The following is a 22,837-nucleotide window of genomic DNA, read 5'->3' as shown; positions in this document are numbered from 1 at the left end:
CGTGTCCCCTGCATTAGCAGGCAGATTCTCAACCACTGCGCCACCAGGGAAGCCCAGAACATTCTTAAATGTGTCTCCTTTGCACATATGCTGGAGTTTCTTTAGGAGGTCAATTTTATTTTTATTTTTTATTGTAAGATGATTGCCAAATTGATCTCCATAATGGTTTTACTAATTTACACTTCCAGTTGCAGTTTGAGAATTTTCTTATTCTATAGTTGTTCACACTGGCCAATGTGGTTTTATAGACAACTATAACTTAACAGCTGAAGCAAGCATTGGTAATCCTTTAAGTGTGTCAGCTTATTTCTCTTTGTGAATCTTTTGTAATAGTCAGTGCACATAGCCCTTTTTTTCTGCACTGTTTATGTTCTGAATAAATAAAAATTGATTTTAAAATTTAGCAGCCATGCTACAGATCCTATTAGGAGGCAGCTGCAATTCCTACAACAAAAGCATATCTGTCTTAAAGTGCTGTTAGCTTGAGAAAAAACTTATGGCATCTTTACATGATGGAATACTATACTGCCATTAAAAATTGTTTTAGGAAAATAATGATGCAGGAAAATATTCACTGTATATTAACAGAGGGAAGAGGTTGCAAAGCAGTAAAGTAACCATTCGATTTTGTTAAATAAAATGAAAATGTGTGCTAACATTTTCCCCTATGATTATCTCTGCATGGTGGGATTTTAGCTGACATTATATTTTGTACTTCACACTTTTCTTTATATTGCACTTTCTATAGTGGACTTATTAGGGAAGGAGGATGTGGAGGGAGTCCTTAGCAACAATCAGCTAAAACTTCCACATCTGGAATATTATTATAGGCAAGGGAGAGTAAATGAGCTGTAATTGTTCCCATTCTAGATATTAAATATCAGGCTTTCCTTAAGATACAAACGGACCCAACTATATTATTCTATACCCATTGTTTTTCCAGTATTACAGGAAGTTTTCCAAGACTTAGGGATTGTCATTTAACTTCAGTAAGAAGTCCGTTTGCATTTGGTGTGTTCTACTCTTGGGGGAAAGAAATAGTGGAAAATGGATTATTCTCCAGTCCTTTGGAATAAAATTCAGACAGTTTGAGCTCTGGTCTCAACTTGCTTTCATTTGGAATTACCTCATGTACGGATAGATTTGGGTTCAAATCCAGTTCTCTTTGTAACCTTTGGAAAGTTACCCAACTTTTGTGTTGTTATTTTATCTATGCAGTGGAGACAGTAATACCTTAATGAAAATCTTTATGAGCTGTATAGCATAGTGTAAGCGCTTAACAAAATTGAGTTGCTTTATCTCCTCCTTTTCTATTTTTCAGAGTGGATGCACTTAATAGCTGGAGACAGAACTGATTAGGTATCAATTTCATGAAAAGAGGTATGAGTAGCTCTGATGTACATATCAAAAAGTAGAGAAGTTACTTATAAGTTGATTCTGATTTTTCATACCTTCCCCCTCAGGTGTCTATCACCTGGAGCATTGAGTTCACTACATTCTAAAGATAAGCCAAACACTGTATTTTCAAAGATTATCTAATCTGTTTATATATCTTTTGCCCTTGGAATGATGGTTTTGTTGCTCTTGTAAAAACGTTAATACTATCTCAGACCTTAATCAGCAGTTATCAAAACTCCATTTAGCTAGTGATTGCATTGCAGATTTTATCTGATTCTGTTTTTATTGATTAGGGACTTAAGCTTTATTTTTATCTGGAGAGATTTGCCTTTTATAACTCCCTCAAAATTGAGTAGGGGTCCACAAATTAAATGATTAGCTCAATGGCTTGTAGATGGGCTTCGTTAAAGCATTGAATGCTTAGCTATAGATATAGGAATTATGTGACTTTGTCTTCTCTCAGAAAACCTAGATTTTGTTTTTCTCCCCTTTCCTCTTTACCAAAAGAGAAATGAGAATCTTATTTAAATTGGGTTTCAGTACTCTTTGCATTACAATATATAGGGATATAGATTCACTCTGATTCAAGTTCTAGAGGAAAATAGATTTTCTTACAGTGGGCAAAGTAAAATTGCATTTCTGCTTCATCTGAGGGTAGTTTGTTTTTTAACCTATTTAAATCTAAATTCATTCCCTTTGAGCTAAAATGTACTTCATCCCGATAAAAACTTTCCAAAGGTTTCTGTTTTTGAGGGAACTTAGTATGCTTTTGTTAGAAAATAAAGATAGTGATATAATACTTGCACTTATTAATTTTTGTGTTAAAGTGAATAGAATATATTGAATTTAGATAGATGTGCCTCGAATGGAATAAATCTAAGCTTTTCAAATATTTATGCATATTTCTCACCCTCAACTGATTTTTATTTTCCCTTGATTCTGTATAAAACCATTACACCTTTCTCTTTTAATACAGGGAATATCCGTGGTTCAGTGTTTGCTTTCCCAAGGTATTCTTCAGGAAATTCCTGATTCTCTAGCAAACTTTGCTTTTTAAAATGGAGGTTAGCAGGTGTGGGAAATAAGGTTAAGAGTTTTAACCCTAAAGGAAGCTGTATAAAAATTAGATGAAAAAGATTACATGTATGAGAGATTTAAAAGCATTAGGAAATTCACAGTTATAAGGATGGTTCCCCTTTCTTCCCTAGATTATTCCTGGGATACTTAACAGCCTTTCTTTACCATTAGATTGTGAGTTCCTTAGGGTCAGGTCTTATGTATTTACTTTTTATTGCAATACTAAGTACTCACAATATATTCAGCATTTGGTAAATATTGTAAAATGAATAAGTGAATCTTACTCCTCATGAATAAAAAGTGAAATCTGACTGACTTACGGTTAAAACTCTTAGGTCAGTTTGGGAAGAGTTTAAATGGAAGTTTTTCAGGCAAGTGATATTTGTGAAGCTGACCTGAATTGCCTTTGCTTTGAAATTTTAATGCTTTACAGATGCTTTAAAGGATTTTCCAAAAAGCTTGAACAATTAGAGAGTTATATCTCGACAAAGTTATATCTCTTAAATTAACAAATATCTGATTTGCTTATATTATAACTTCTGGATTGTGGCTCATCTTTCCACTGAGGCATCAGCCCACTGAAAGAAAGAGATTGATATGACTTTCAGATGTTAAAGCCGGACTGGAAGATTAGAAACTCAGGATGTTAGCCTTTTCTGAATCTCTTTTATTTAGCCTTGCAGAATGGTAAGAAAATCATTTAATAGTTAAAGAAGATACGATATTTACCATTTATTATTTACGATAATACCATTCTGATAGCTGGTATTAGTTTAAATTTTCCAGGATTGGAGCCATCAACTGAGAGAAATGAATGAGGAAGTTTAACCAGAGGGACAAAGAATGATTTGTAGTTTTGGGTGGTAAGACTGTCATAGAGTTAGGTTACACATACAGCACAACATACTCAAATGTTAGGATGAGTGCACACAGACTAGGAGCACTAGTCGTCTTGAGATAGGAGGATTAGAGTTGATGTTGAACAGGTTTGTTTGGTTATTTTCTACTCATCTATCAGAATGTAGAACTTACTGATTTTCTTTTGTTTCTTCTTAGTTGAGTCCTTTCTTCATGCTAATCTTTATATAACTTTAATATCTAAGCATTGTTTATATTATTAGTTCGCTTCTGATCAACTCCTTTTGGATTATTCCTTTTACTTCTATAAAGGGATGGTTTCTATAAAATTTAGAACCACTGTTCTGCTTTTTAACTCAAATAAGTTAGATCCAAGTTTTGTGAAAAAAGAGATTGCCTCCTTTTTGCTTTTAGAGAAATGTTCAATGGTACTCAAGAGATTTGTAGTGGCTCTTTGTATTCAGTATACTTATTTATGAAAGACTAACTTTTAATATATCTTCTTGTTTTGGGACTCAAAGAAAAGGTCTTACATTTTAGTAGTGCCTTGTTTGTTGTGGAAAATTTTGGATTCTGTTTTCAGAAAAATAAAATTTATCTTCTAAGATGATTATTCTATGGTGCCCATGCTGGATATGCCCTGTCATCTCATATACTTAATTTTTATGTCCTTAGATGGCTAAGAGGTCTGAATGATTTTTTGAGATGATGTAAAAGAGATACCAGTGTTATTTCCTGTTTCAGTATTTTTTTTGTTCCCCTCCCTTTTTTTCTTTTTGTAAAGGAACAAAAATTTGTTGTATTCCCAGAAATTCTTCAAGTATAAGATGTTAATAACATTTCCCAAGGGTCAAGAGAAGTATGTGGCTTTAAAAAGTCTAGGTCTTTTAGAGGATACCTAGAGGAATCTCTGAAGAATTTAAGGGTAGATACCATTTAACTTCCCTTATTTGCGGCACAAGCTTTCTACCAGACTGTGTGGTACATTGATCCTTCCTATGTCCCACTATAAAATTACTGTTAAACAATTAATGTTAAATAGAAAGAATATTACAACAATAAGATTCAGGTAGAGTTGAAGGCTGGAAAAGTCTTATTGTAGAGAACAGAAATTGTAAAACCATATTGTAAAACCTTGTGCTCTTTGTGAACATGAAGTGTGGACACTTGATTCTTTTTCTTAATACTGAATGTGGAATTTTTCAGAAGCAGAGCTTCATGAAAGGCTTGATATCCTACGGTGAGATCCTGGGTAGAAGAAACTTGTGCTTTTTCTACCTCATTTTTAATATCGTCAATCAGTGTTCACTGCTACTTGGCCTCCAAAGCACCAAAGTAGTTATCTAGTTTGACAGATAAGTTTTAAAAAGATATAGATAACAGATTTATTTTAATTTCTATTTCTATTCCGTAGTTTTATAATTTGTGCTGAACCAAAAATTTCAAGCAGTATAGCAGATCGATTACTTCCTATTCACTGCTTTTAAAGCTAAAGATATTCAAGTAATATCCTCAGATCTTGTTAAAACTTTTAGTTTGAGTCAGTTTCTTCCCTAACTCTTGTTCAGGGTAGAAATTGTATGAAAGGTCTAAATCCTAGTGCAATTGCTGTCAAAAGATCTCTGAACAACTCAGCTAATGTCCAAGTCACTTTCCAAAAATTAACAACTTTATTGATGTAAATCACATACCACAGTCTGTCCATTTAAAGAGTACAATTTTGTGGTTTTAGTATACTCACAAATCTGTACAGCCATCAACAGAATATTCATCACTCCAACAAGAAACCCTATACCAATTAGTGGTTACTCCTCATTTTCCCCCATATCCCTACCTCAGATCCTGACAACCACTATTTTACTTTCTATCTCTATGGATTTGCATATTTTGAACATTTCCTGTAAAAGGAATCATACAGTATGTGATCTTTTGTGATTGGCTACATTCATTTAGCATATTTTCAAGGTACATCCATGTTGTAGGATGACTCAGAACTTTACTCCTTTTTATTGCTGAAAAATATACATTCATCATTTCATGGATGTTTGGTTTGTTTCTACTTTTTGGTTATTATGAATCATTGCTGCTGTGAACATTTGTGTATACATTTTTGTGTGGGTGTTTATTTTCATTTCTTTTTGGAATTCTGGGTCATATGGAAACTGTGTTTAACTTTTTGAGGAACTGTCAAAACTGTTTTTCAGTTTTGTATTATTTTACAAATAGTAAAGTGTGCTATTTTATGTTCACGTCAGCAGTGTATGAGGGTTCCAATTTTTCTACATCCTCACTAATACCTCCTGTTGACCATCTTTTAACTTATACCCATTCTGGTGGGTATGAAGTAGTATCTTGTGTTTATTTTTACTGTGGTAAAATATACATAACATAATATTTATCACTTTAGCCATTTGTAAATGTGCAGTTCAGTGGCATTAAGCACATTCACAATATGTAACAGTCACCACCATGTGTACCCAAAACTCTTTCATCATCCCCAACAAAAAACTCTGTACCCATCTTGATAGTCTCTTTAATAAATGGTGCTGTGTCTATTGGATATCTACATGTGAAAGAAGGTCGGACCCATACTTTACACCATATACAACTAAAAATACCTAAATTTCAGAGCTAAAAGTATAAAACTCTTAGGAGAAAACATAAGGACCTTGGATTTGTCAGTGGTCTCTAAATAAGGTGGAAACAACACAGGCAAGAAAAGAAAAATATAGATAATACGGACTTCATTAAAATAAAAAATGTGTGTGTTAAAGGACACTATCAAGAGAGTGAAGACAACCCACAGAAATAGAAGAAAATGTATGCAAATCGTATATCTGATAAGGATTTAATATCCAGAATATATAAAGAAGTTTTGCAGCTCAGCACCAAAAAGACAACTCAGTTAGAAAGTGTACAAAGGACTTGAATAGAAATCCCTTTACTTTTTAAAAAAAATTGTGATAAAATACACATAACATAAACCTTTTTAAAGTGTACATTTCAATAATGTTAAGTACATTTTTACATTGTTGTGCAATCAATCTCCAGAACTTTTTCATCTTGGAAAACTGAAACTCTAGGGACTTCCCTGGTGGTCCAGTGGCTAAGACTCCACGTTCCCAGTGCAGGGGGCCCGGGTTCGATCCCTGGTCAGGGAACTGGATCCTACATGCTGCAACTAAGAGTTCACATGCTGCAGCTAAAAAGATCCCGCATGCCGCAACTAAAACCTGGCACAGCCAAATAAATAAATAAATATTTAAAAAAGAAAAAAACCCCACAAACTCTATACCCTATAAACAACAACTCCCCATTTCCCTGACTTCCCTTTACTTATAATCATTTTCTTTATATTTAAAGTGGATTTCTTGTAGACAACGTATATTTGGGTCTTGGTTTTAGTCCTCTCTGACATCTGACTGTATCCACCTCACACTCTGACACACTCTCTTAGTTGGTGTGTTTAGATCATTCACATTTTAAGTGAATTTTGATATAGTTGGTTTAATATCTACCATGTTTGTAACTTTTTTGTTCATTGTACTTGTTTGTTTTTTATCTTCTCCTTTTTTGTCTTTTTAAAAAATATTTATTTTATTTAATTAATTAATTTATTTTATTTTTGGCTGTGTCAGGTCTTAGTTGCAGGACCTTTGTTGTGGCATGTGGGATCTTCCGTTGTGGCGCGCGGGCTTCTCTCTAGTTGCGGCACGTGAGCTCTCTAGTTGAGGCTCATGGGCTCAGTAGTTGCAGCGTGGGGGCTTAGTTGCCCCGTGGTGGGATCTTAGTTTCCTGACCAGGGATCGAACCCACGTCGCCTGCATTGGAAGGCAGATTCTTAACCACTGGACCACCAGGGAAGTCCCTTTGCTTTTTTTTTTTTTTAAGTCTTTATTGAACTTGTTAACAATATTGCTTCTGTTTTATGTTTTGGTTTTTGGCTGGGAGGACCAGGGATCGAATCCACACCCCCTGGGTTGAAAGGCTAAGCCTCAACCACTGGACTGCCAGGGAAGTCCCTGCCTTTGTTTTGTTTTGTTTTGTTTTTTAACATCTTTATTGGAGTATAATTGCTTTACAATGTTGTGTTAGTTTCTGCTGTATAACAAAGTGAATCAGCTATCCTGCCTTTGGTTTTAATTGAACATTTATATGATTTCATTTTCTTTCCTCTTTTAACATAAATTATACTTCTTTAAACATTTTATTGGTTGCCTTATAGTTTGCAATATACATTTATAACTAGTCTAAGTCCATTTTTAAATGACACTATACCACTTCACAAGTACTATAGATAGCTTATAACAGTATTCCCAATTCCTCTCCTTATCCATAAGCTATAATCATCCAATGCATTTTTGCTATTATTAGTTTGGACAGTTAACTATTAGTTCAGTTAAGAATAAGAAACATAAAAGATGTTATTTTACCCTCATTTATTCCTTCTCTAATGCTCTTCCTTACTTTATGTAGATGCATGTTTCTGCCCTATATAATTTTTTTTATTATTATTTTTTGGCCACGCCCTGCAGCATGCAGAATCTTGGTTCCCTGACTAGGGATCAAACCCGTGCCCCCTGCATTGGGAGTGTGGAGTCTTAACCACTGGACCGCCAGGGAAGTCCCATATAATTTTTTTCTCTCTGAAGAACTTTCAACATTTCTTGCAAGGAAAGTCTGCTGGCAACAAATGCCTTTGGTTTTTGTTTGTCTGAGAAAGTATTTTTCTTTTACCTTTGAAGAATCATTTTGCTGGGTACATTATTCTAGCTTGGTGGGGTATTTTTTCCCCAACACTTTAAACAATTCATTCTACTCTCTTCCTGCTTGCATAGTTTCTGACAACACATAAGATGGAATGCTTATCCTTGTTCCTCTATAGATAAGATGTTTTGTTTTTTTTTTCTCCTGGCTTTTTAAAAGATTTTTCTCTTTGTCTTTGGTTTTCTGCTGTTTGCATACGACATAGCTAGGTATAGATATTTGGTATTTACCCTGCTTGGTATCCTGCTTCTGTGGTATCTGTCATTAATTTTGGAAGTATTTCCACCATTCTTTTATTTCAAACATTTCTTCTCTTTTCCTTCTTCTCCTTTGTATTCCCATGACATGTATGTTACAACTTTTGTAATTATTCTACAGTTATAGTTTTTCTGTTCCCTTTTATTTGTTCTTTTTTCTCTTTGCATTTCAGTTGTGGAAAGTTTCTATTGACATGTCCTCAGCCTCACTGATTCTTTCCTCTTCAGTCTCATTGATCCTTTCCTTGACTATGTCCATTCTGTTGATGAACCCATCAAAGGCATTCTTTATTTCTTTTACAGTGTGTTGGATTTGTAGCATTTTCTTTTATTTATTTGAGTTTTCATCTTTCTGCTTACATTACCCAACTATTCTTGCACACTGCCTACTTTATCTATTAAGTCCTTATCATACTAGTCATAGTTATTTTAAATTTCCCTGTCTGATAATTCCAAAAATCTGTGTCTTCTCTGAGTCTGGTTCTCATGCTCTCTTTGTGTCTTTAGATTGTGTTTTTTCTTGCCTTTTAGCAGGACTTGTAATTTTTTTGAAAGCTCCATGTGATATTTCTGGTAATAGGAAATCAGACCTTTAGTGTGAGATTTTGTGTTAATCTGGCTAGGAATGGGGCTGTGTTTAATGTGTGCTGTAGCTGTAGGTGCCAGAGCCTTTATTTCTTCTAGTTCCCTTGTTCTAGTTTTTTTTTTCCTTACCTTTTGTCTTTGGGTTTCCTTAAGAATTCCTTCTTAAACAGAGTCTGTATCTTGTAGCTTTCTCATTTATAATTCAGTGTTACCATATTGTATCCCAGGAGTTGGAGAGGGAAAGTGATCTGTAATCTTATGAATTACATCTGTCTTTTTAAGTGGTCCCTGGGCTGTGACCTTCAGAAGTGTTTCTTAGCCTTTCCCCCCCACCCCCACCCCTACTTAGGTGAGACAGGAAACCTAGAGGAGGCTGAGGTTATCTAATTGCTCTTCCTCCAGGTACATAATGCTCTGGTAAAGTAGTTTACCTTGAGAGCATGACTTTGTTGAAAAGAGAATGCTCTGGGTGAGTTTTAATATGTTTACTTTTCCCTCCTCCTGCTCAAGGCACAAGAGGATTTTTCCCCCTCAGATCTTCCTCATGAGTACCTGAAAAGCTTGCTGTGCTCCTGGAGGTAAAACCCAGGAAAGTGTGCCCCCCACACCAACTGGGACCCCAGGATTTTTTAACACTCAAGCTAATCTGTATTTGGCCTCCAATAATTCGTCAGTTACTATTGAAGTGTTCGCACTTCAGATAAAATGTGATTCTCTGTATCTGCCTGTCTCCATTTTTTTTTTTCTTTTTGGTGATTTGTCCTGGGACCTCAGTTCTCTAATGGATCTAAGATAACTTACTGATTTTCAATTTGTTTATCTTTTTTCTTGTTGTGAGCATAGGAGTGAGGACTTCTAAGCTCCTTACCTTTTGTAGCTGACTTGTTAGTTTTTTTGTTTGTTTGTTTTGACTTTTTAAAATAAATGAACCTATGTGAGATGACATAGCTATCTGTGGCTCTTTGGGAGTGCTCTCCTTTGTTTGTTACACCTTTCAGGTCTTGGTCTTTGTGAGGATCAGGTTCCAATTTCAGTTGGAAGTTTTAGGAATTGATTTTAAGATGATTTGTTTTTCTTATTGTTAACACCTTATGTTTAGTTACTGCTGCATCCAGATAAGGTTAGTGTGGTAAGCTCAGTGGCTTAAGCATGCACAGTAAAACTAGAGAACTTAGGTAATTTAATGTGTTCATATAGTGTTTTTATTAAAAATTAAAGAAAAAATCAATGAGTGTATTCAAAATGATAACAAAGATAGCAATGAACAAAGATGAAAAACTTTGGAAAAGTATGCTCTAGTAACTGAAGGCACTTTGTGGACATCTTAGTTTATCCTTAGTCCTTTGAAGTGTTCTAAGTTTTGAGGATTATCTACTAGTGTAATAACTACTTTTCTGTTCATTAGGTTATATTAGTCACTGTGCCTTGAGTTTTCTTAAGGGATGTGGTATAGGGTGGGCTTTGGTTAGAGATAGAATTCCTGATTTTCCAATGCAAGTGCAAATTATTTAATTCCCTTACTGTATTTAGCAAATAAGTGCCTTTCTGAGCCTCAGTTCCCTGTAATAAGGAGCGGGGTTTCATGAGGTTTAAATCAGGCCAGCGTGTATAAAACGCATGTTAAAATTTGTCAGGGTTATGTAAGGAAACCCAAGGCAGCGTGGACTCACTAAGAAAAATTCCACCTTTTACCCTAACACTTGATCTTCCAGTGGTTGATATTCATTGGCATAGTAGAAACCTGTATGGACCTTTATCACATTTGGGAGTAAAATTAAGGCATAAAAAGTTTATAGGGAATTAGGCTTTATATTATATGCTTACATAGTTAATACTGGGCAGCTGTTAAAAGGATTTCTTATAATTTTACTTGAATAAGGACTTAAGTTAGAAGATTTTTAAACACTTACGTGAATAATAAACTTGTGGTAAATAAACGAAGTGTAGAAAATCTGTTGGATTAGTGAAAAGCCAATTGTGAATTACTAGTTAATTTATAAGTGAAGTTACAGATACTAGGAAATAAATGAACTGTATATTTTATAATGCATTATAAACACATATGATAATTTTAAACCTAAAAAAACACATGCACTTAGGAGTAATGCAGTGGATTTATTATGTCACAAAAAAACATTGTTTTTCTTGTTTTTTGAGGAAGGCTCGTATCACTATGAACTTCCCATTTCTTTTCCTTTGGTTGATTTCTAGTTTCATGCCTTTGTGGTCAGAGAAGTTGCTTGAAATAACTTCTATAGTCTTAAATTTGTTGAGGTTAGTTTTGTGCTGTAGCATGTGGTCAATCCTAGGGAATGTTCATGTGCACTTGAAAAGAATGTGTATTCTGTCTTTTTTTTTTTGGATGTAATGTCCTGAAAATGTCAATTAAGTCTAACTGTTCTATTGTATCATTTGGGATCTCTGTTGCCTTATTGATTTTCTGTCTAGAAGATCTGTCCATCGATGTGAGTGTGGTGTTAAAGTCTCTTACCATTATTGTATTCCCATCAATTTCTCCCTTGACGTCTGTTAGTATTTGTTTTATGTATTTGGGTGCTCCTATATTAGGTGCATATATGTTGATGAGTGTAAAATCCTCTTCTTGTATTGATCCTTTTATCGTTATATAGTGTCCATCTTTATCTTTCTTTATAGCCTTTGCTTTAAAGTCTATTTTATCTGATATGAGTATTGCAACTCTCACTTTCTTTTCATTTCCATTTCCATGAAATATCTTTTTCCATCCCCTCACTTTCAATCTATGTGTGTCCTTTGCCATAAGGTGGGTCTCTTGTAGGCAGCATATTGTAGGCTCTTGTTTTTTTATCCAGTCTGCTGCTCTATGTCTTTTGATCGGAGCATTGACATTTAAGGTAATTATTGATACATTTGTATTTATTGCCATATTAAACCTTGTTTTCCAGTTGATTCTTTGTTTCTTCCCTGATCCTTCTTTTTCTTTTTGTGGTTTGATGATTTCCTTTTATTTTATGCTTGTGTGCTCTTCTTTTTGGTTTTTGTGAATGTATTGTATGTTTTTGATTTGTGTTTGTTCTGTTTTTCAAGTATCTTAACCCCTTCCTGTGTCTACTTGCTTTAGACATATAGGCTCAAACACATTCTTCAAAAAAAAAAAACAAAAGGAGCTTCATTTTCTTACTCTCCTTCCCCACATTTTATGATTTTGATGTCCTTTTTTACACCTTCGTGTTTATCCTTTTGCTGTTCCTGGTGTTTATTATCGCTTTCACAAATAGGTTTTTTTTCCCTCTTTCTCTTTTTGATCTGTTTACTGGCTAGTTAAAGTGATTTACTTTCAAATTTTGAATTCCTCCTTCCTATATCTTCTTGCTTCTTTAATATTTAGAGAAGATCTATCAATATTTCTTTTAGGATAGGTTTAGTATTGCTGTATTCTTTTAGTTTTTGCTTGTCTGAGAAGTTCTTTATTTCTCCTACTATTCTAAATGATAATCTTGCTGGGTAGAGTATTCTAGGTTGCAGATTTTTCCCTTTCAAGACTTCAGATATATTTTCCCACTGCCTTCTGGCCTGTGGTGTTTCTGTTGAGCAATCAGCTGATAGCCTTATGGGGCTTCCCTTTTAATTAATTCTTTGTTTTTCTCTTGCTGCCTTTAGAATTCTCTCTTTATCTTTAACTTTTGCTATCTTTATTATAATATGTTTTGGTGTAGGTCTGCTTGGGTTCATCTTGTTTGGGACTCTCTGTTCTTCCTGTATCTGGATATCTTTTTCCTTCTTTAGGCTTGGGAAGTTTTCAGCTGTAATTTATTCAAATACATTTTCAGTTCCCTTTTCTCTTTCTTCTCCTTCTGGAATCCCTATTAGTAGATTGGGACGCTATATATTATCCCCTAGGTCTCTTATACTGCTTTCTTTTTTTTTCATTTGGTTTTCTGTTTGCTGTTTTGCTTCGGTAAATTCCATTATTCTATCTTCCAGATCACTTATTCTTTCTTCTGCATTATTCATTCTGCTATTCATTGCCTTTAGATCGGCTTTCATCTTGGCAAATGAATTTTCTAATTTTTCTTGTCTCCTCCTTATAGTTTCTAGTTCCTTTTTACAATAATCTGCATTTCTGTCAATAACCTTTCTTAATTCCTTCAGTATTTTCATTGCCTCCTTTTTGAAGTCGTGTCTATTAGACTGAAAAGGTCTGTTTCATTGTTTGTTTCTTCAGGGGAATTCTCTTGGGTTTTTAACTGGGAGTGGTTCCTCTGCTTCTTCACTTTGCTTATGTTTATCTTATTCTGTGAGTTTAGGAGAAACAATTATATCCTGTAGTCTTGGAGCCCTATTTATATGCGGGAGCATTCCTGCATAGCTCGTATGGGTTTAATATTTTTTGGCATGAGGGCTGTTTTTGGTTTGGATCCTTGCAGTCTCTTTCCTCAGTGTTTGCTGGCCATTATCCCCTTGATAGGGGGTGTGCAGGTGCGTGGCTCGTGCACGCTCCAAGTAAGGCGGGGGCAGTGGTTGGCTCCCAGTAGCGGGACCCTCGGCAGTGGCAGTGGTCTGTGCCCGCCTCTGGAGTCTGAGATGGCAGCGGCAGCTCATGCCCGCCCCCAGAGCTCGTGTAGGCAGTGCCTGAGAGTGTGTGTGGAGAAGGATGCTCCTATGGCAGCACGCCCCCCAACAGTGTCACCTTGCCTCTCTGGTGGGCCCAGACCTTCCACATCACACCCTAGCCCCTTCAGGCTGTCTCCATGCAGCCAACCCCAGTCCTCTCCTTTGGGTCTGACCTCCAAATCCTGAGGCTCAGCGCCCAGCCCCTGCCTTCCCCAGTGGATGAGCATCTCAGGCTGGGGAGTGCTGGGCAGCACTGTCTGTCTGTGCAGGTCTCTCTTTGCTTTGCCCTCTGTAAACCAGTTGCTGTGCTCTTCTTCGAGGCTCTGAATCTCGCCCTTTGTCCTGGCTGGTCTCCCCGCCAGTGAGGGAACTTCCTAGTCTTCAGAGACATTTCCTCTTTCACAGTTCGCTCCCAGGGGCACAGGTGCTGTCCCGATTCCTTTCTCTCTTCTTTTCTGCTTTTTTCTTTTGCCCTACCCAGTTACGTGGAGATTTTCTTGCCTTTTTGGAAGTCTGAGGCCTTCTGCCAGTGTTTGGTAGATGTTCTGTGAGAATTGTTCCACATGTAGATGTTTTTTTGATGTATTTGTGGGAGAAGGTGAGCTCCACATCCTACTCCTCTGCCATCTTGATCTGATCTCTGATTCTAACTTTTTAATTTAAGTATAGTTGATTTACAATATTAGTGTCAGGTGTACAACATAGTGATCCAATATTTTTATAGATTATACTCCATTTAAAGTTATTATAAAATATTGGCTGTATTCCTTATGCTGTACAATATATCCTTGTAGCTTAATTATTTTATGTATAGTAGTTTCTACTTCTTAATCCCCTACTCCTATTTTGCTCCTCCCCTTTCCCTCTGGTAACTACTAACTTGTTCTCTATGTCTGTGAAACTGTTTCTGTTTTGTTGCATTCATTCATTTTATTTTTTGGATTCTACATATAAGTGACAACATGCAGTGTTTGTCTTTCTCTGAGTTATGTCACTAAGCATAATACTCTCCAGGTCCATCCATGTTTTTGTACATGGCAAAATCTTCATTTTTTTTTATGGCTGAGTAGTATTCCATTGTGTATATATACCACATCTTCCTTATCCATTCATCTGTTTATGGAAATTAGGTTGCTTCCATATCTTGGCCATTGTAAGTAATACTGCTCTGAACACTGGGGTGCATGTATCCTTTCAAATTCGTGTTTTTGTTTTCTTTGGATGTGTACCCAGGATTGGAATTGCTGGATGATATGGCAGTTCTACATTTAGTTTTCTGTGGGATCTCCATGCTGTTTTTTATAGTGGCTGCACCAATTTACATTCCTACCAACAGTGTACTAGGGTCCTCTTTCTTCTACATCCTCTCCAACATGGGTTATTTGTAGATGTTTTCACGATAGCCATTCTACAGGTACGAGGTGACATCTCATTGTGGGTTTTTTAAAAAAAATTATTTTATTTATTTATTTTTGGCTGCATTGGGTCTTCGTTGCTGCGTGTGGGCTTTCTTTAGTTGTGGCGAGTGGGGGCTACTCTTCATTGCGGTGTGCGGCCTTCTGATTGTTGTGTCTTCTCTTGTTGCAGAGCACGGGCTCTAAGCACGTGGGTTTCAGTAGTTGTGGCTCGTGGGCTCAGTAGTTGTGGCTCTCAGGCTTAGCTGCTCCATAGCATGTGGGATCTTCCCGGACCAGGGATTGAACCCGTGTTCCTTGCATTGGCAGGCAGATTCTTAACCACTGTGCCACGAGGGAAGTCCCTCACTGTGGTTTTGATTTGCATTTCTCTGATGATTAGTCATGTTGAGCATCTTTTCATGTTCTTGTTTGTTATCTGTATATCTTTGGAAAAATGTCTATTCAGGTTTTCTACCCATTTTTTATCTTTCTTGGTTTTTTTCCTAATATTGAGTTATATGAGCTGTTTATGTATTTTGGGTATTAATCCCTTATCAGTCATATCATTTGCAAATATTTTCTCCCATTCTGTAAGTTGTCTTTTCATTTTGTTGATGGTTTCCTTTGTTGTGCAAAAGCTTTTAAGTTTAATTAGGTCCCATTTGTTTATTTTTGCTTTTGTTTCCTTTGCCTTAAGAGACAGATCCAAAAAAAATTGCTATGATTTATGTCAAAGAATCTTCTGTCTGTTTTCTTCTAGGAGTTTTATGTTTTCCACTCTTATATTTAGGTTTTTAATCTATTTTACGTTTTTTTTGTATATGTTGTGAGAATATGTTCTGATTCTGTTCTTTTACATGTAGCTGTCCAGTTTTCCTGCACCACTTACTGAAGAGACTCCCTTTTTTCCATTGTATATTCTTGTCTGTTTTGTGATAGATTAATTTATCATAAGTGCATGGGTTTACTTCTGGGCTCTTTATTCTATTCCATTGATCAATGTGTCTGTTTCTGTGCCGTTACCATAATGTTTTGATTGCTGTAGCTTTGTAGTATAGTTTTAAGTCAGGGAGTGTGATACCTCCAGCTCTGTTCTTCTTTCTCAAGATTGCTTTGGCTATTCTGGGTCTTTTGTATATACATACAAATTTCAGAATTATTTGTTCTAGTTCTGTGAAAAATGCCATTGGTATTTTGGTAGGGATTTCATTGAATCTCTAGATTGCCTTGGGTAGTATGGTCATTTTAACAATATTAATTCTTCCAACCCATGAACATGGTATATCTTTCCATCTGTTTGTGTCATGTTCATTTTCTTTCATCAGTGTCTTACAGTTTTCTGAGTATAGGTTTTTTACCTCCTTAGTGAGATTTATTTCTAGGTGTTTTATTCTTTGTTATGTGATGGTAAATGGGATTGTTTTCTTAATCTCCCTTTCTGATAGTTCATTGTTACTTTATGAAATGCAACAGATTACTGTATATTGATTTTGTATCCAACATCTTTACCAAATTAATGAGCTCTAGTAGTTTTTTTTGGTGGCATCTTTGGGATTTTCTATGTTGGGATGATCCTAATTAAGTCAATGCTTGGAAATAGTTGAATGCAAATTGTGTGTGATAGAGATAATAGAATACAGTAATGAAAAAATAAGTATTGTGAAGATTTGCTCATCGAACTGAGCTTGTTTAACAAGCTAGTTCCTCTCTAAAGTGATGTTGCAATTTTTATGATACCTTTTCATAATCCTAGTACAGGTTACATTGTTCATAATGCATTCTCAGTTGAAGACAGTCTGAGTTTTTCTACCAACAGCTGTAGTTTCTTCAAACTTCTCTTCCAGTTTTCAAGAAAACTGTGTTTTGAAGGTGCTTTCAGTTTTTATGGTGAGAGATTTGCTGTCAGAAGTGATGACACAGTCTTGCTTGGCCATTGCATCCATTTTTCACAGTGCCAATCCCACTCCTCTTGCCTTCATGTATTCCTCAAAGTCTACTCTTCCTTCATATATTCATCAGAGCCATTTTCCTATTAGCTGCTGAATGGTAGCCATGGTTGGCCTTGGGAACAGTGTCTTGTGTGGGAAGCAGGGCACTTGGTCCTGGGAGGGGTGCTTTGCCTTAGCCCTTCTAACCCCTGACCCCCATTCTCCTGAGCCAGGAGGTGCAAACTAGCTCCACTTAGGACTCCTCAGGTACTTCCTGCAAGCTAAGTTGCTTTTATTATTAAAATAATGTGCTAGTTAAAATTAATTACATTTCCTTCAGACTTTAAGTTATTAGAATATTGTAGCTAAAGCTTAAGTTCAATTTGAACTATTTTCTGATGTATCTATATTGATACATACGGCTCTAGTTCATTCATTTAATTCATATATGGTCATCCGTCATGTGAATGTATAATCTGTCTATCCTGTTTTTTATGGATAATTAGGTTATTTTCAAATTTTCTCTAGTACAAACAGTACTGCAGTTTGTACATGTCTTCATTCATAGCTTTAGTGGCCACACACAGCACAAGCTTTCTTTTAATATTTGCCTGATATATCAAATATCTTTTAAAAATTTACTGTTTCAATCATTTTTAAGGGTACAATTCAGTGGCATTAACTACATTGGCAGTCCTTTGTAACCATCCACACTCTCCATTTCCAGATCTTTTTCATCATCTCCAAAACAGAAACTCTGTACGCATTAAACAATAACTCTGCATTCCCTCCCCCCTCCAGCCCTGTATTATGCTTTCTGTCTCTGTGAATTTGACTACTCTAGGACCCTCATCTAAGTGGAATTATACAATGTTTCACCTTTTGTTGTGCCTGGCTTATTTTCGTTAGTATAATGTTTTCAAAGTTCATCTGTGGTGTAGCATGTGTCAGAATTTCATTCCTTTTTAAGGAATATCATTCCTTTTATACCATGTGTATTGGGTTGGCCCAAAGGTTTGTTCAGTTTTTTCCATAAGATGGCTCTAGTAGCACTTAGTTGTCTTTAATGGCATTCGAAACAATTTTGTTAGGTTGTATTGTGACAGCTGTCATATTAGCATGCATTCAAAAAAAGACTTATCAAAATTGGTGAATTTTTTGGTAGCCATTTTAATATCGAACATGGATAAAAAAAGCAACATTTTTGGCATAATATGCTTTATTATTTCAAGAAAGGTAAAAATGCAGCTGAAATGCACAAGAAGATATGTTCCGTGTATGGAGAAGGTGCTGTGACTGATCGAATGTATCAAAAGTGGTTTGTGAAGTTTTGTGCTAGAGATTTCTTGCTGGATGATGCTCCCCGGTCAGGTAGGCCAGTTGAAGTTGACAGTGATCAAATCGAGACATTAACTGAGAACAATCAACGTTTCAGCACGTGGGAGATAGCCGACATACTCAAAATGTCCAAATCAAGTGTTGAAAATCATTTGCACCAGCTTGGTTATGTGAATTGCTTTGATGTTTGGGTTCCACATAACTTAAGCAAAAAAGAACGTTGACTGTGTTTCCACATGCGATTCTCTACTTGAACGTAACGAAAATGTTCCATTTTTAAAACAAATTGTGACAGGCGATGAAAAGTAGATACTGTATAGTAATGTGGAATGGAAGAGATCACGGGGCAAGCGAAATGAACCACCACCAACCACACCAAAGGTCAGTCTTCATCCAAAGAAGGTGATGTTGTGTATATGGTGGGATTGGAAGGGAGTCCTCTATTATGAGCTCCTTCTGGAAAACCAAACAATTAATTCCAACAAGTTCTGCTTCCAATTAGACCAACTGAAAGTGGCACTCGACGAAAAGCGTACAGAATTAGTCAACAGAAAACGCATAATCTTCCATCAGGATAACGCAAGCCAGCATGTTTCTTTGATGAACAGACAAAAACTGTTACAGCTTGGCTGGGAAGTTCTGATTCATACGCCGTATTCACCAGACATTGCACCTTCGGATTTCCATTTATTTCGATCTTTACAAAATTCTCTTAATGGAAAAAATTTCAATTCTCTGGAAGACTGTAAAAGGCACGTGGAACAACAGTTCTTTGCTCAAAAAGATAAAAAGTTTTGGGAAGATGGAATTATAAGGTTGTCTGAAAAATGTCAGAAGGTAGTGGAACAAAATGGTGACTACGTTGTTCAATAAAGTTCTTGGTGAAAATGAAAAATGTGTCTTTTATTTTTCCTTAAAAAACTGAAGGCATTTTTTGGCCCACCCAGTATATTAAATTTTACTTATCCATTCATCTGTTGTTGATGGGCATATTGGTTATTTTCCCTTTTTGGCTCTTGTGAATAATGCTGTTATGAACATTAATGTATAAGTATCTGTTTGGGTCCCAGCTTTCATTTCTTTTGGTATATACTTAGAAGTAGAGTTACTGGATCATATGGCAGTTCTATGTTTATCTTTTTGAGGTACTGCTATACTGTTTTTCCACAGTGGGTGCACCATTTGATATTCCTAACAGCATCACACTCAGGGTTCCAGTTTCTCCACATCCTCACCAACACTTGTTATTTTCTTTACTCTTTTTTTTGCGTGGGTGGGGGTTAATAGCCTCTTAACGGGTGTGAAGTGTTATCTCATTATGGTTCTAATTTGTATTTCCCTAATGACTAGTGATGTAGAACATCCTTTTGTGTTTATTGGATATTTGTATGTCTTTGGAGAAATGTCTATTCAAGTCCTTTGCCCATTAAATTTTTTTTGTTGAACTGCATATTTTATTTTATTTTTTATTGAAGTATGTTGATTTAAAATATTGTGTTACTTTCAGGTGTACAGAAAAGTGATTCAGTTATACATATACATACATATATATACATACACATATATATATGTGTATATAATGGGTTGGCCAAAATGTTCCTTCAGTTTTTAAGTAAAAATAAAAGACACATTTTTAATTTTCACCAAGAACTGTATTGAACAACGTAGTCACCGTTTTGTTCCATTACCGTCTGCCATTTTTCATAATTCTGTCTTCCCAAAACTTTTTATCTTTTTGAGCAAAGAACTGTTCCATGTGCCTTTTACAGTCTTTCAGGGAGCTGAAATTATTTCCATTAAGAGAATTTTGTAAAGACCAAAATAAATGGAAATCTGAAGATGCAATATCTGGTGAATGCAGCAGATGAATCAGAACTTCCCAGCCAAGCTGTAACAGTTTTTGCCTGGTCATCAAAGAAACATGGGCTTGCGTTATCCTGATGGAAGATTATGCGTCTTCTGTTGACTAATTCTGGACGCTTTTCGTCGAGTGCCACTTTCAGTTGGTCTAATTGGGAGCAGAACTTGTTGGAATTAATCGTTTGGTTTTCCGGAAGGAGCTCATAATAGAGGACTCCCTTCCAATCCCACCATGTACACAACATCACCTTTGGATGAAGACTGACCTTTGGTGTGGCTAGTGGTGGTTCATTTCACTTGCCCCACAATCTCTTCTGTTCCACATTGTTGTACAGTATCCACTTTTCATCGCCTGTCACAATTTGTTTTAAAAATGGAACATTTTCATTACGTTTAAGTAGAGAATCGCATGTGGAAACACTGTCAAGAAGGTTTTTTTCGCTTAAGTTATGTGGAACCCAAACATCAAAGCAATTCACATAACCAAGCTGGTGCAGATGATTTTCAACGCTTGATTTGGACATTTTGAGTATGTTGGCTATCTCCCACGTGGTATAATGTTGATTGTTCTCAATTAATGTCTTGATCGCCATCAACTTCAACTGGCCTACCCGATTGTGGAGCATCATCCAGCAAGAAATCTGTAACACGAAACTTCGTAAATCACTTTTGACACATTTGGTCAGTCACAGCACCTTCTCCATACACGGAACATATCTTTTTGTGCATTTCAGTTGCATTTTTACCTTTCTTGAAATAATAAAGCATATTATGCCAAAAATGTTGCTTTTTTAATCCATGTTCAATATTAAAATGGCTACACAAAAATTCACCAATTTTAGTAAGTCTTTTTTTAAATGCATGCTGATATGACAGCTGTCACAATACAGTCTAACAAAATTGTTTTGAATGAAGTTAAAGACGACTAAGTGCTACTAGAGCCATCTTACGCAAAAAACCGAACGAACTCTTTGGCCAACCCCATATGTATACATGTGTATGTATATATGTATTATTTTTCAGATTCTTTTCCATTATAGGTTAATACAAGATATTCAGTATTGTTCCCTGTGCTATACAGTAAATCCTTGTTGTTTGTTTTATATATAGTGGTGTGTATCTCATAATCCCATGCTCCTAATTTATCCCTCCCTCTTACCCTTTGGTAACCATGTTTGTTTTCTATGTCTGTGAGTTTGTTTCTATTTTATATTTAGATTCATTTGTATTATTTTTTAGATTTCACACAAACATAGTATTATATAATATTAGCCTTTTTCTGTCTCAGTATGATAATCTCTAGCTCCATCCATGTTGCTGCAAATGGCATTATTTCATTCCTTTTTTATGGCTGAGTGATATACCATTGTGTATATGTACCACATGTTCTTTATCCATTCATCTGTTGATGAACAATTAGGTTGCTTCTATGTCTTGGCTATTGTAAATCGTCCTGTTATGAACATTGTGCTGCATGTATGTTTTTGAATTAGAGTTTTCGTCTTTTCCAGATATATGCCCAGGAGTGGGATTGCTGGATTGTATGGTAACTGTAGTTTTAGTTTTTGAAGGAACCTCCATACTGTTTTTTATAGTGGCTGCACCAGTTTACATTCCCACCATCAGTATAGGAAGGTTCCCTTTTCTCCACATCCTCTCCAGCATTTACTATTTGTAGACTTTTGCTGATGGCCATTCTGACTGGTGTGAGGTGATACCTCATTGTAGTTTTGATTTGCTTTTCTCTAATAATTAACAATGTTGAGCATCTTTTCATGTGCCTGTTGTCCATTTCTTTTTTGGAGAAATGTCTGTTTAGGTCTTCTGCTCATTTTTTGATTGGGTTGTTTGTTTTTTTTCTATTGAGTTGTATGAGCTGTTTGTATGTTTTTGACATTAATCCCTTGTTGGTCGCATCACATGCACATGTTTTTTCTGAGTCCGTAGGTTTTCTTTTTACTTTGTTCATGGTTTCCTTTGTTGTGTAAAAGGTTTTAAGTTTGATTAGGTCCCATTTTATTATTTTTGTTTTTATTTCTATTGCCTTGGCAGAGTGACCTAAGAAAACATTGGTATGATTTATGTCAGAGAATGTTTTACCTATGCTCTCTTCTAGGAGTTTTATGGTGTCGTGTCTCATGTTTAGGTCTTTATTTTACGTTTTTTTTTTGTATATGGTACGAGGGAATGTTCTAACTTCATTGATTTACATGAGGTTGTCCAGCTTTCCCAACACCACTTGTTGAAGAGACTGTCTTTTCTCCATTATATATTCTTGCCTCCTTTGTTGAAGGTTGATTGACCCTAGGTGTGTGGGTTTATTTCTGGGCTCTCTATTGTGTTACATTGATCTATATGTCTGTTTTTGTGCCAGTACCACACTTTTTTATTACTGTAGCTTTATAGTATTGTTTGAAATTTGGGAGAGTTATGCCTCCAGCTTTGTTCTTTTCCCTTAGGATTGCTTTGGCAATTCCAGGTCTTTTGTGGTTCCCTGTTACTTTTAGGATTATGTAGTCTAGTCCTGTGAAGAATGTCATGGGTAATTTTATAAGGATCATATTAAATCTGTAGGTTGCTTAGGATAGTATGGCCATTTTAACCAATATTTATTCTTCCAAACCAAGAGCATGGAATATCTTTCCATTTCTTTGAGTCAACTTCAGTTTCCTTTTTCCTAGTTCTCAGTTTCCTTTTTCCATGTTTTATAGTTCTTAGGGTATAGGTCTTTCACCTCCTAGGTTTTTTTCCTAGGTATTTTATTTTTTTGTATGCTATA

At 35.8% G+C, this 22,837-nt stretch overlaps 1 protein-coding gene across 10 annotated transcripts in view; it reads left to right on the top strand.

The window, feature by feature from the left end:
• Positions 1-22,837, top strand: part of ATRX (ATRX chromatin remodeler) — a 245,445-nt gene that overhangs the window by 16,658 nt on the left and 205,950 nt on the right. For 3 of the 10 annotated variants that reach the window (XM_057537596.1, XM_057537598.1, XM_057537597.1), the window contains one exon: positions 1,322-1,380. The exons of the other annotated variants lie outside the window; for them this stretch is intronic. The gene's annotated coding sequence lies outside the window, so the exon portion shown is untranslated. The remainder of the gene's footprint in view (positions 1-1,321; positions 1,381-22,837) is intronic. 10 annotated transcript variants of the gene reach the window in all.

Source organism: Balaenoptera acutorostrata, chromosome X (genome assembly GCF_949987535.1).
Source record: "Balaenoptera acutorostrata chromosome X, mBalAcu1.1, whole genome shotgun sequence".
In the NCBI taxonomy this organism is placed as follows: domain Eukaryota; kingdom Metazoa; phylum Chordata; class Mammalia; order Artiodactyla; family Balaenopteridae; genus Balaenoptera; species Balaenoptera acutorostrata.
The sequence above is the reverse complement of the archived record's forward strand: the minus strand, read 5'-3'. Positions and strand labels throughout refer to the sequence as shown.